This window comes from Bufo bufo, chromosome 9, assembly GCF_905171765.1.
Source record: "Bufo bufo chromosome 9, aBufBuf1.1, whole genome shotgun sequence".
NCBI lineage: Eukaryota > Metazoa > Chordata > Amphibia > Anura > Bufonidae > Bufo > Bufo bufo.
This window is the reverse complement of record NC_053397.1, coordinates 33,780,932-33,796,136: the sequence shown is the minus strand read 5'-3', so window position 1 is coordinate 33,796,136 and position 15,205 is coordinate 33,780,932. Positions and strand designations below refer to the sequence as shown.

Here is a 15,205-nt window from a genome sequence, read left to right as displayed (position 1 = left end):
CTCCTACACAGACCAGCAGCGTGATGCTGTGGGGAGCACCGGCAAGCTGAATCTTGAAGCAGGGAGCGGATGGCCCCCGACTCACCATTACAATTAGGCTTGAGCAAATGGAGCTTCGGATCATAGATCCGAAGACGATTCATTCAAAAACTTGTTTTTAATGCTGACTCCCATACAGCATTAAAATGGATTGGGCTCCTTGTAGGCAAACTTCGTATCGCCTGAAGTTGTGCGAGACTTCGGTGAATTACTACGTTATTCCTATCTGCATCTATAAAAACATTTTAAAATAGGAATCTGAAGTGTTCTTACCGAGGTTACCAGCCAGTACCAAAGCCACTTCGGATTCCTATTTTAAAATGTTTTTAAATACACAGATAAGTATACTGTAGTAATTCACGGAAGTCTTGCACAAATTCGGGCAATACGAAGTTTGCCTACACGGAGTCAATACATTTTAAGGGCTTTTGTACACGACCGAACTAGACAGCTGGCCCCTAATAGAACAGCACTATCCTTGTCATAATGCGGACAATAATAAGACATGTTCTATTTTTTTGAGGAACGGACATACAGACATACGGAAACGGAATGTAAACGGAGTAACTTCCGTTTTTTTTTGCGGACCCCATTAAAATGAATGGTTCCGTATACAGTGCGCAAAAAACGGAGCCGACACGGAAAGAAAATACGTTCGTGTGCATGTGCCCTAATGCTGTACGGAAAAAGCATTAAAAACATAAGTTTTTGAACAAATCGAGAACTGAGACAGCTGAGAGAGGGACATACTGCAGGGACCGCCACTGCAAATCAGGACTTTCTGCCGGATCCGGGATGATTGGAAGGTGTGAATAATGGGGTTCTGATAAAATGAAGATGTTAAATTACCTCAGCTTTATATCTGTCAGGCTCCATGACATATTATTTCTATCTCCAGTTTCATATATTCACCTCAGTGGGGGGGGGGGGGGTTAGTTGTGTACATGGTCAGGTGAATAACGTGCAAAAAATACCACACAAAACTCCTTTTAAAAAGTCCCACAGACATTGCAAAATTACCGCTTTCCAAAACACTACTTTTTACTACCTCCTGTCTCATCGTCATCCGATCTCCTCACAGGAACTAATGGGGTCATTTATCAAACTGGTGTAAAGTGGAACTTGTTTAGTTGCCCATAGCAACCAATCAGATTCCACCTTTCATTTTCCAACGGAGCTGTCAAAAATGAAAGGTGGAATCTGATTGGTTGCTATGGGCAACTAAGCCAGTTCTACTTTACACCAGTTTGATAAATGACCGCATAAATCTCTCTAAGCTTTAGTATCCTATGATCATAATGATGATACATTGATATGCAGTAAGCTCTCCCTACTGGTGCATAAGTCAATGCATAGAGGTGTGAAGTATAAAAATAATGAAAGCAAATGGGAATAAGCTGTAAAATAAACATAATTTAAACCCTTAGTGGCTTATATCTTAGTATCTTTAGTATCTTATATCAGTACTACAAGAAAAATATATACGCATTTCACTTCTGCAGTTATTTCTGGTGAAAGCATATAGGGGCGTATTTCAGTACTACATGAAAAATACATACGCACTTCACTCTTTAAGTTTTTTCTGGTCAAAGCGTATAGGGTCATATTCCAGTACAAGAAGAAAAAATTTATTCTCAGTGCATTTCTGCAGTTAATTCTGGTGAAAGCGTATAGGGGAGACAATCAGGAGTCTATGCCAAACGTATCATGCGTTCCGATGCTCGGGTCCGTTAGGATTAAATGAAAAGAATGATCTGAGTGTATTTCTGTAAAGAGTATTGTTGTTGTTTTAATTGTCGTGCTATGTCTCCATATTGTTTTTTTTTTATGTCTCCATATTCTTTGGGTGTATCGAGGATATAAAGGGTAGGACGTACAAGCGTCCTGTCGTCAGTGGCCTAAGAAAGCGCGATCCGGCGCAAAACGGCCGTCGCCACGAGCTCACTGTGGTGAGGTACGCTTGTCCGCCCTCCCTGCTACACAAATGCATGTAACCCACCTGGATTAATAAAAGAAGATTCCACGTTATGTGGTGAGTGCTGCCTTTTTTCTGTTTCTTTTTGTGGCCTATATGACTTGCTTCTATTTGGAGCTGAGCACCGCTGAAGAGGATATATGCACCCGGGACTCGAGCTGACCCACGCAAACATTACCATATTGAGGGGTCATAGTAGTGCCATCCTTTTTACCATTACAAATTTTTGTACAGATATCAAAAAGATGTTTTAGGTTTTCCATTCCCACATCAACAATGATACTATCCCCTTTGGCCATATGTTACGTATATGTCTTATATCCAAACAGGATTGGGGTGGACGTCATATTCCTATGTTCTAGGCTTTCTGCCAACAATACTCCAAAGAAGGAGAAAAAAACATTGTACAGTGAGGGAAATTCACCCTTGAAACATGTTGTTAATACAAGTCCAATGAAGTCTTTTATTAGACATACACTGGAATGAATTCCTCCTTCTCCCCGATCACAGCGCCAGCATTGGATCAGATATTTCTACTCATCTTGATCCATAACAATATATAAAAAGAAGAGTATATTGTAAAAGGTTCATACAAAGTCACAATACAGTAGCTAAGATGGCAGACCGGACCTGACTGCTAAGCAGAGCCTGATTCCCTTTCAAGTTGTCCTCAAAATAATTGGAATGGTCAATACCGATCATATTTCTGCTCAGCGTCTTTCAGAGGTTCCATAGTCAATGACCAACCATGCGATGTGCCATAAATCTTTTAGTTGCAAAAAATAATGAAGAAGTAGTAAGTAGTAACCTATTTACTTACTGTAAGCAAAGTCTCCGCCAATGCAGCAGAAAAATATTTGTTTTCCAGCAGGATTATTTTTTAAGTGGTTACAATCAGCATCTGTAAAAAAAAAAAAGTGTACATTTTTTTCAGTTTCAAATCTGGTTACATTTTCATGTACTTCAGTCCTACAATGCACAGAATGCTTATTTGCAATTCTACAGCTGCATTTTAACTTAAAGAGGTTATCTGGGATTATTATGTTTTTTAGCAAATATAATCATGTAGTTGCTCATATACATCTTCTCCCTGACTTTATTTTTTAGTTTGGACTTTCCTGACCCATTTTTACCAAGTAAACCAATCCCTCTGGTTTGTTTCTATCCTGTCTGTAGCACTTCCTGTTCCTGTATCCAACCTGTAACGGAACGCCTAGCACCCCGACCGGGTACCTCCGTCAATAGATGCTCCTAGTGCTTCCAGAGGACTCCAAGCACTCCACTTGACATAGTCAGCGCTGCAGACCCCACAAACCGCCGAAGCTTGGTGGAGGTCTCGCCGTCTCCTACCCACCCTGGACCTACGACAAGGCTCTAGGCTCCAGTGGGTGAACCTCTCCTAAATCCAGAGACAGGAACCAGGAACAAGCTCTTACAAGAGCTTATACTCAGGGGAGTATTGTGATATAGCAATCCCCAAGAGTGTAGTTATCGCATTCCCCAAACATGAGCCAAGACTTCATGAAGGTATAAAGCAGCACCCTTTATTGAGGGCTACCCGCCCGTATTTATGCAGGTCCCCATCTGGTGGACACGCCCCTAGGGGACCAGAAGGAAGACTGTGACACAGGACAGATATGCAGCAATTCAGGATACACAGACACAACACATCCCCACAATGCATCATGGTTTCCTCCTCTCTGCCCTGGAGACACCCGAGGAGCAATTCAATTATCTCTCAGGACAAAGGGAAATCGCCAATACACATGTGGGGACAACAGGACAGAAATCACCACTCAAACACACAATGTCACACCCCCACAGCAAACACAGACATTTAACATATTCCCAGATAGCTCAAGTCTGAGTGCATATCATTAGGTGAACGGCTGGTTTCGCCACACAACCAAACCCATTATGCACTTCTCCTTTCTCTGCCGCAGCTCTGGCACCGCCCCTAACAATGCCCAGCTAGTTTATATCGCCTCCCTTAGCTAGTTACATAGACACTCCCCTATCACTGCCCCTATTGCTCCTTTGACACGCCCATGGACATCACAAGAAAGAGTTACATGGACGTGGTCATGTGACCACAGACCAGAACTGAAGATAGGATCAATAGGTAAAATGTAAAGGAAATACATTATAAAATTACAGCTATCTTCATAAATTATTTTAAAGGATGTTGATGCAAATTGGAAAACCCCTTTAAGCTGACCACGTGACCATGTTCAAAGTGGAGCCAGGAAGAATAGTTGTTCGGTTATCATGTGTATGGCCAACTTTAAACCTTTAAGAACTACAAGTAGCAGCACACTGCTTTATGCACAAAGACACATGCAAACACTGAAAACATGAATAAATGTAAGCTGCATCACTGCTATACTTACTATATGAAAATTAGCAGTTCTTTGCGCATATCCATTCTTCAGCACATTTACTACGATATTATATTATTGCAAATGATTTACTCCTTGTCTAAAATACTTGCCTTTTTGGCATTTTTGCAGAACTCCAGATGTTACATGGAAGTCTATAGGAAATACGAGGGTCAGTCAAAATTTTTTTTTAATCATCTTTCAGAAAAGGCAAAAACGGAACATCATTTTTCAACACTGTATTTTTCGCTGTATAAGATGCATTGGACTATAAAACTAGAATTGCTGTATTCACCGCTCCCCGGTTTTACTGAGTACTAGTGAACATTTGCATAATGGAAGAGCTGAACAACTCCCTCCATACATGTTTTTAATAACATTTACACCCGGTGCAAAAAAGAAGTAAAAACTACTCCAGTCAGGGGCTGGGTTAGTTTTTACACCAGGCACACAGACTTAGAGGTGTGCCTAATTTATGACTAGGCCTGCGTCTTATCATTAATTAGACACTTTCTCCTCCAGCACAGAGGGAATCATAGTCTGGGGTAAAAAGACATTCTTTGATAAATATCCTCCTTAGGGTCCATTCACACGTCCGCAATTCTGTTCCGCTTTTTGCGGAACGGAATTGCGGACCCATTCATTTCTATGGGGCCCCGATCCGGAAATGCGTACCCGCACTTCTGGGTCCACATTTCCGTTCCTGAAAAAAAATAGAACATGCCCTATTCTTGTCCGCAAATGCGAAACGCACATTGCCGGAGTCTGTGTTTTGCGGATCCGCGGATCCGTGGATTCGCAAAACACACACGGATGTGTAAATGGACCTTTAGTGTGTAATAACCCTAAAAATTCTAAATGTATGACCATATGCTATGCAAGCTGTCGTTGAGATGAAGCCATCTGGAATCAAAGAAGACAGAGCTGCCAAATATCAACTAATTATAACCGCGTTGTTTATGTGGTCTTCATTGTTAATAGCTGCACAGTAAGGGTGCTGCCACACGTCGTGGCTGTGCTACATTTTTAGTGCATTAAAAAAAATGCACAAAAAAACTCATGTCGTTTTTTGCAATAACATACATGTATCTAGGGTGCATTTTCTTCCAACAAATGGAGCACACAGGAACCCTGATTTACATTAAAGGGGTCGTCTCACTTTGGCAAATGACGTTTATCATGTAGAGAAAGTAAATACGAGGCGCTTACTAATGTATTGTGCTTGTCCATATTGCTTCCTTTGCTGGCTTGATTCATTGTTCCATCACATATACACTGCTCGTATTAATTGTTTACGACTAGCGTTGAGCAAAGCGAGGTTTGGATCCATACACCCTGTACAGAATTATTAGGCAAATGAGTATTTTGACCACATCATCCTCTTTATGCATGTTGTCTTACTCCAAGCTGTATAGGCTCGAAAGCCTACTACCAATTAAGCATATTAGGTGATGTGCATCTCTGTAATGAGAAGGGGTGTGGTCTAATGACATCAACACCCTATATCAGGTGTGCATAATTATTAGGCAACTTCCTTTCCTTTGGCAAAATGGGTCAAAAGAAGGACTTGACAGGCTCAGAAAAATCAAAAATAGTGAGATATCTTGCAGAGGGATGTAGCAATTGCAAAGCTTCTGAAGCGTGATCATCGAACAATCAAGCGTTTCATTCAAAATAGTCAACAGGGTCGCAAGAAGCGTGTGAACTGAGAAAAGTCAAGCGTGCAGCTGCCAAGATGCCACTTGCCACCAGTATGGCCATATTTCAGAGCTGCAACATCACTGAAGTGCCCAAAAGAACAAGGTGTGCAATACTCAGAGACATGGCCAAGGTAAGAAAGGCTGAAAGACGACCACCACTGAACAAGACACACAAGCTGAAACGTCAAGACTGGGCCAAGAAATATCTCAAGACTGATTTTTCTAAGGTTTTATGGACTGATGAAATGAGAGCGAGTCTTGATGGGCCAGATGGATGGGCCCGTGGCTGGATTGGTAAAGGGCAGAGAGCTCCAGTCCGACTCAGACGCCAGCAAGGTGGAGGTGGAGTACTGGTTTGGGCTGGTATCATCAAAGATGAGCTTGTGGGGCCTTTTCGGGTTAAGGATGGAGTCAAGCTCAACTCCCAGTCCTACTGCCAGTTTCTGGAAGACACCTTCTTCAAGCAGTGGTACAGGAAGAAGTCTGCATCCTTCAAGAAAAACATGATTTTCATGCAGGACAATGCTCCATCACACGCGTCCAAGTACTCCACAGCGTGGCTGGCAAGAAAGGGTATAAAAGAAGAAAATCTAATGAAATGGCCTCCTTGTTCACCTGATCTGAACCCCATTGAGAACCTGTGGTCCATCATCAAATGTGAGATTTACAAGGAGGGAAAACAGTACACCTCTCTGAACAGTGTCTGGGAGGCTGTGGTTGCTGCTGCACGCAATGTTGATGGTGAACAGATCAAAACACTGACAGAATCCATGGATGGCAGGCTTTTGAGTGTCCTTGCAAAGAAAGGTGGCTATATTGGTCACTGATTTGTTTTTGTTTTGTTTTTGAATGTCAGAAATGTATATTTGTGAATGTTGAGATGTTATATTGGTTTCACTGGTAAAAATAAATAATTGAAATAGGTATATATTTGTTTTTTGTTAAGTTGCCTAATAATTATGCACAGTAATAGTCACCTGCACACACAGATATCCCCCTAAAATAGCTAAAACTAAAAACAAACTAAAAACTACTTCCAAAAATATTTAGCTTTGATATTAATGAGTTTTTTGGGTTCATTGAGAACATGGTTGTTGTTCAATAATAAAATTAATCCTCAAAAATACAACTTGCCTAATAATTCTGCACTCCCTGTATAGCATTCAAATGTATGGGCTCCAGCGAGGGAAATTTGTTGTCTAATATATACAGCTGAGTGTATGTATGTGTGTATGTATGTCCGCAAAAGGAATCTGTACCGTCGCATTTACAATCACAAAAATTTGTACACAGGTACATCAGGTGTCCGGGAAGGTTTTAGACTGGGCCTCAGCTCTCTAGCACGTAACGTTCCTGAGATATTCACAAAAAAATGCATTAGCCAATAGAAGCCTGGTCACATGACCCTTATAAGCCAATAGAAGCTCGCAGGCTCTTAGTCTCCACATACACACAGTTTTACACCAGGTTTCCATAACAACCCAGCCCTTTTTCTTCACTGCTGTAGGTCAGCTTTAAAGGAAATCTGTCACCAGGATAATCGCTATTGAAGTAAAGCCATAGTCTAATAGCACTTAGTACTTTATTTCCAGATGTGCCTTTGTTCCAGCAATCAATGTTTTTTTATCCTCTGAAAATTCTGTTTATTTGGTATGCAAATGAGCCAGTAAGGTGGCCAGAGGGGTGTCATTCTTGCAGGAAGGAGCCCAAGCACGCCTCCTGTACACCCACCCATCCTACATCACATTTAAGCCATAACTGCCCCCCTTTTCCCTGCTCCTAGCATGAGGGCAGGCTTGGGCACTATTAGGAGGCGTGCCTGGGCTCCTTCCTGCAAGATTGACGTCCCTCTGGGCACCTTACTGGTGACAGATTCACTTTAAAGTTGATGACACTGTTAAGGGCGCAGAGTGCTGTGGAGATAACAGTTCAGGGAGCAGGTAGGGTGGCCAACTTAAGAAACCCTGCACCCAGGTCCCACTAAGCCACACCCTTGACCTGATTAGGCCATGCCCCCTCTCATTTCGCAGCCGACAGAGATTGAAAAAATGAAGGTAAAAATCAACTTCTGTCAGCTGCAGGGGTGGGAGGGACTGTGACTTTGTCCCTGCAGCTCACGGTCAGACAGCAGAGTGCTGCTGTCTGAGAGTGAGCTGTTCAACCTGTGTCCGTCCAGGCTGGATGGAAGACAGCGAGTCTGAAAGCCGGACTGTCCGGTCTAAAACCGAAACTCTGGCCACCCTAGGGGCAGGCTGCTGTGGAGGTCACAGTTAAGGGGATGGTCCACTATGGAGGTCAGTGTTAAGGGGCAGATTGCTGAAGAGGTCACTGTTAGGGGATGGGGTGTTGTAGAAATCACTGTTAAGGAGAGGGGGCACTGTGGAGGTCCCTAATAAAGGGACGGCCGCTGTGGAGGTCACTGTTAAAGGGGCGGGCTGCTGTGTTGGTCACTGTTAAGGGGGCGGTCTGCTGTGGAGGTCACTGTTCAGGGGCGGGATGCTGTGGAGGTCACTGTTAAAGGGGTGGGGGCTGTGGAGGTCTCTGTTAAGGGGGTAGGGAACGGTGGAGGTCACAGTTAAGGGGACGGTCTGCTATGGAGGTCATTGTTAAGGGGCCAGCTGCTGTAGAGGTCACTGTTAAGGGGGCGGGGTGTTGTGGAGGTCACAATTTAAAGGAACGGAGCTCTTTGGAGATCACTGTTAAGGGGGCGGGTTATTGTGGAAATCGAGACGGGGTACTGTGGAGGTCACTAATAAAGGGGCGGCCACTGTGGAGGTCATTGTTAAAGGGGAGGGCGCTGTGGATGTTACTGTTAAGGGGGCGGGTACTGTAGATGTCACTGTTATAATGGATACTGTCGATATCTTTTAATGACACACACAAACATTAAATAAAATAGATGAAATATACAGGTCCTTCTGCTAGTAATATAATAATAATCTTTATTTATATAGCATCAACATATTCTGCAGCGCTTTACAATTCAGGGGTTAATGTGCAAACAGTCATAAATAACATAGCAACAGACAAGTCAATAATTAGAACAAGAGGAATGAGGGCCCTGCTCGCAAGAGTTTACAATATATGAGGGGAAAGGGGTGACACAAAAGGTAACAGTGCTGGTTTTGTACAATGGTTCAGCCATCTTGGGAAAATAGGGAAGTAGATATAAAGCTGCACGAGCCAGTAACCAGTCGATAGTGTCGTGTTTTTGGGTACACGGGTGCGGTGGAGAGTTTGGTCGAGGATCAGGTTCAGGAACTAATGATAGATTGTCTATATATGGAGAGGAGTCAGATCAGGAGATGTCAAAGTAAAACTGCATATTGTGATTTAACCTAATTTCTTGGGGAATGGCATTCCAGAGAACTGGTGCAGCTCGGGAGAAGTCTTGTAGATGGGAGTGAGAGGTTCGGATTACAGTGGATGTCAGTCTTAAAACGTTTGCAGAGCATAGAGCACGGGTAGGATGGTAGGCAGAGATGAGGGAAAAGATGTAGGGGGGCGCAGCACTGTGAAGAGCTTTGTGAGTGAGAATGAAACGGTTAGACAGATAGGTGATCCTGGCTGCTGCATTAAGGATAGATTGGATAGGGAAAAGCCTGGTGAGGGGAGGCCAATTATTAGTGAGTTACAGTAATCGAGGAGGGAATGGATCAGGGCAACAATGAGAGATTTTGTTGTTTCCATAGTGAGAAAGGAGCGGATTCTAGAGATGTTTTTGAGGTGCAGGTGACATAAGCCGGTCAGAGATTGAATATAGGGGGTGAAGGAAAGATCAGTGTAAAACATAACACCGAGACAGCGGGGTGCTGCCTAGGCATGATGGAGATATCTGGTTTAGGTAGGTTAGTAGATAGAGAGAACACAAGAAGTTCAGTTTTTGAAAGGTTCAGTTTCAGATAGAAAGAGGAGATAATGTTAGAGATGGCAGACAGTCACTGTTGTTCAGTAATACAGCAGGTGGATGAAGTGTATAGTTGGGTGTCATCAGCAGGGAGATGTTACTGGGAACCAAATCTACTGATGGTCTGTCCAATTGGGACTGTGTAGAGAGAGAAGAGGAGAGGGCCTGGGACTGAACCCTGAGGAACCCCCAACAGCAAGAGGGAGAGGAGAGGAAGTGGAGCCAGGGAATGATACATTGAAAGACTGGTCAGTAAGATATAAAGAAAACCAGGAGAGGGCAGTGTCCTTCAGGCTGATAGATTGGAGCATGGTGTGTTGGAGATGGTGGTCTACAGTGTCAAAAGCTGCAGAAAGGTCAAGGAGAATGATCAGAGAGTAGTCACCATTGCATTTTGCTGTCAGTAGGTCATTTGTCACTTTGGTGAGGGCATTTTCTGTACAATGTAGGGCATGAAAACCAGATTGTAATGGATGAAGGAGAGAGTGTGTAGAGAGATAGCAGATGAGGCAAGAGTAGACCAGATGCTCCAGGAGTTAAAAGATGAAGGGAAGGTTGGAGACTAGTCTGTAGTTAGTTGTGCAGGATGGTTAAAGAGGTTTTATTTAAATAATGGAGAGTGTTTGAAAGAGGAGTGGAAGATATTGGAAGAGAGAGGTTGAAGATTTTTGTTAGGGGAGTGGTGACAGCTGGAGAGAGAAACTGAAGTAGCTGTGAGGGAATGGGGTCAGAAGTGCATGTGGTAGAACGAGAAGTGCCTGGCAACTTCTTCTTCCATGACTAGGTCAAACGTGGACTATGAGCCAGAAGAGATGCGGAGGGAAAGGGGATCAATTACACTTAGTGTCTGGGAGCTGATTTCATGCCAGATGTTTTCTATTTTCTCTGTGAAGTTGGCGGCCAAATCTTCAGGACAGAGGAGGGAGTGAAAAGTGTAAGTTCTTGGGTTGTTAGACAGTCAGACGATTAAGGTGATTAGGAGATTAGAAGTAGGCTTGGTGAGGTGGAGGGCAGAGTTATAGGTTCTTAGAATTAATTTGTAATGCAGGATATTTTCTGGTTTGTGAGGTTTTTCTCCATAGGCATTCGGAACTCCTGGAGCAATGCTGGAGAAAGCGAGTTTGCGGTGTAAGCCAGGGCTGCATTGGTCTATGTTTGGAGGTTCTGAAGGTAGGGGGTGCTACTACATCCAGGATACTTCTGAGGGTGTCATTATAGTGATTTACAGCCAGATCAGGGCAGAAGAGGGAAGAGATTGTGGACAATGATGAGTGTAGAATGTAAGTGTAGGGGGGTCAATGGCCTGTAGATTTCCATATATGTAATAAGTAGGAGTGTGCTGGGATGGGTGTGGATTTGTGAGAGTGAAGGAGAGGATGTTGCGGTCAGAGTGGGAGAAGTGAGTTATTATAGTTGATGGAGATTGAACAAAGCCAGAAGAAGACAAGGTCAAGTGTGTTCCCATGTTTATGTGTTTGAGAGTTAGAAAGTTGTGAAAGGCCAAGAGAGGAGGTTAGAGAGAGAAACTGGGAGGCAGACGGGCAGATGGGACTGTTTATGGGGATATTGAAGTCTCTCAAGATAAGGGTTGATCATTTTGAGGACAGGAAGTGTGGCAGCCAGGCAGCAAAGTGGTCCAGGAGCTGGGTGGGTGAGCCAGAGGGACGTTATACAACCGATACTCTGAGGGAAAAGGGATGGAAGAGCCTGAGTGTCTGGACCTCAAAAGAAGGGAATTAGAGTGATGGAACTGGGGGGAGGACCTGGAATTGGCATTGTGGGGACAGGAGTATGTCGACTCCACCACCATGTCTGTTCTCAAGTCCGGGGATATGGGAGAGGTGTAGGTCACCGTAGTTTTGCGGGACTTTGGTGAATAACTTCGGGATTTTAAACTTGAAAACCAGTTTAAAACTTGGATCTGAAGTTGGCTTCGGTACCGAGGGTTTTTATATCATGTGTAAATGTTATTAAGAGCATGTATAGAGGTAGTTCTACCAAACAAGGGCTAATGTCTACGATCAGAGATAACGCCAAGTATCTGAAGGCTAAAAACGCAGAAGTACTGCACTTCAGGCCAGAAACTCCTACCCTGGTTGGCCAACAGGGGAGCTATGTCTTATCTCAGATGCGCTGGGTTTCTCTGAATAAACCCAGCGTATCAGAACTGTAGTTCCTATGGAAGCCTGATGGTGGCAGGGCTCCATAGGAAAACAGCAAATATGGTTTACCATGCAGTGCTAATGCATGCTAAAAGCAATCTGAACAACAAATTTCACCTCACCAGAACCCATACATTTCAATGTTGTACAGAGAAAGACCCATTCTCTGTACAACAGAGGTGGTCCCGGCGGAAGTGGGCAGAAGGATCGGATGCCTGCACCGGGGGTGGGAATTTGGAAGGGAGGAGTGTTCATACTTGAGCCACATTGATACAGACCCAGATGGACAACCAGCAGCTGACTGGTCCAGCGTATGAGGATGTACCGCCTGCCAGCCTGACATGATCACCTCAGAGGCGGCCACCGCAGTGCAGACTACGAGGAAGCACTAAGGCAGAAGAACTTTGTTACTGGCAGGCAGAAGTGCCACCGATCTGCAGTGCCAGTGTCTGGGGAATCCAAATGGGAGGCTCATTATAGAAATGCCTATTCTTGTCCGCAAAACGGACAAGAATAAGACATGCCTCATAATTTTTACGGAGCAATGGATGCGGACAGCACACAGAGTGCTGTCCGCATCTTTTGCAGACCCATTAAAATGAATGGTTCCATATACGGACAGTATACAGAATCAAAATACAGCCCGTATACGGAACGCAAAAAACATTTGTGTGCATGAGCCCTAAATCTGATGGTCAGCAATATATAGATAAGCTAAGCAAGTTTTAGGTAAAAAAAAGTATCTATTTCCTCATTTCCCTCATTCTCTTCTGGCCTCTGTTTACCTGCAATAACAACAATCTCTGCAAACCCTGCTCTGCAAAGGTAGTGAATAACAGAGCTGCCCTGAGTGACATGTCTGACTGCTGGGATACTCCTCATCATGTTGTATGTGTAGGACTACAAGTCCCAGCTGTACAATGACATTGCTGATACACTCAGGATCTTCCTGCTACATGTTCTTGTGCAATGCTCTGCAGAACTCCTCTAATCTGTCAGCTCTGTGTCTGTAGGATGAGGAGGGAAGATCTGTAGTACCCCAGAGGGGGCACTACCATTCTTACACCTTACTACTGTCTCTAATGGCTAACAAATGTCATCTGTGTATTTGATTCCAGGTCCTTTCATATTGTGCCTTTATAACATTGTATTACATGTAACATGCCTGGTTATCCAGCAGGTGGCAGTGTATCTGGCAGAGATCTGGGTCCGCCAAAGTTATGAATAAGCGCCGGCCTCTCCATAACTTCGGCGCATCCAGCGCCAGTTCTAAATGTAAGACAGCTTCCGAGCTATCTTACATTAGATCATTTTCTAGGCCAAAAACAAGCGTAGAAAATGGTGAAGGAGATGGGCCTACCGATCCCTTCCATGCCACGCCCGCAATGTTAGACCTGACTAACTGTTGCACCGCTATCTGCGCCTGAAATACGCCTAATTTAGGCGTATTTCAGCTTAGTAAATGACACCCTTCATGTTTTATCAATAACATAAAATGCTGCAGCCAGGATTTTAGAAACAGAGAAATAAGAGCAACAGAAGAAAGGAAGAGCAAAAAGGAGAAAAAAAAAAAAGAACAAATGACCTTTTAGTTCCTAACGTGATTTACCTTTCTCCGGAGTCCTTCAAGCAGGATGCAGAGGTTTGTGATCTTCTGCAGAGCTCTGGGATAGAAAGAAAATCGTCCTCTATTTATACAGGACAGACCCTGGTTTCACTTTCGATCTGACTTTTCTTGTCTTTGACCTTCTGCATTGTGCTGTGGAATTACTCTTAGATTTCCGGCCTCTGTTCACAACCAGGAGCAAGCACATTATAATAATAACTCCTATACCAAGCACTTAAACAGGAGGAAAACCTGAACCCGGAACAATTCTCAGAGTTAACCATTAACATCAAAATAACAAGTCACAGTAATAACAGAAAACATAATGCAGTTTTATAAAATCTACACAGAGTCAGAGCCACAGGAGAAAACAGAAATAATGACCAGGGATCTCTTCTACCCTTCATATTTTGGGCACAGTCCTTCAGACACACACAGCAGAAATAAAGCATGGCATACAACTAGGGTTGCCACCTGGCGGGTAAACCATCGACCTAACCAATATTTCATCCAGAAGGTCGGTGCCGGTATTTTATTTTTACTGGAAATTATAATTGCTGGTAATTTTCTCTGACATGGTTTGCACATGTGTAACATCCCAGAGTATGTCACTAAACTCTGTTTCCCTGCTATAATAATGTTAGGTGTATATGTGTATTTCCATCTTGTGTAATCTAACTTTGCATTGCCATGATATGTATTTTCCATGCCTGTTTTATGTATCTGCTGTAATTTCCCTGTACACCAGGAGGTGGCAGCAATATGTAGCAGCCCAGAGCCAGTTAGTATTTCTAGCCTGGAATAGTTCATTCTAGGTTAGTCTCCCCTGTGTGAGCAGAAGTTGGATGTTCCCATGTCCTGTCTCATGAGGAGGAGAAGGAAGTTTAGTGAGTGTGTAGCAGCCCCCTGCTGGGGAAGGCTGTGTTAGTAGGAGCTCCCAGAAACAGGGATCCCAAGACAGGATCGAGCCTCGGCTGAGGCCCAGATCATTCTTCCCAGCCTGAGTCATCTACCTCAGCTGGTGGACAAAGCAAGCAGCCATCTACAGAACTATAGATCTCCAGGAAGACACCACCATACCCTGCGAGCAGTCCTGTGAGTACAGATCCAAAGACCAGGAGAAACCAAGTACCTCCTCAGCTAGTCAGGCCCAAACTAAGCAGACTACAGACAGAGCAGAAGATAGATACCTGCCAGATCTACTAGGCATATGACCAGAAGCAGAATACATATAAATTCCTGCCACATATTGCCAATACCTGCTGGGACCCAAGACTATTGCTCTAACAGTATGGATCAAAGCTGTTAATCCTTAAGTAAAGACAAGTTGGGTTATATCTCCTGTCTGGACCTCCATTATTCCTCTATTACTCCTGCTAACCACACTCAATTTTATTGCATGTGAGCCAGGATCCAGGAGTCCAGCCGTACCAAGGTA

At 43.7% G+C, this 15,205-nt stretch overlaps 1 long non-coding RNA gene across 1 annotated transcript; it reads right to left on the bottom strand.

Moving 5' to 3' along the window:
* Positions 1–2,869: 2,869 nt before the first annotated feature.
* LOC120978980 lies at positions 2,870–13,896 on the bottom strand. Its single transcript, XR_005774219.1, has 3 exons — positions 13,771–13,896; positions 4,405–4,547; positions 2,870–2,915 (listed from the first exon to the last, which is right to left on the bottom strand). It is a non-coding gene; the product is annotated as an uncharacterized LOC120978980 (long non-coding RNA).
* Between the last annotated feature and the right edge of the window lie 1,309 nt (positions 13,897–15,205).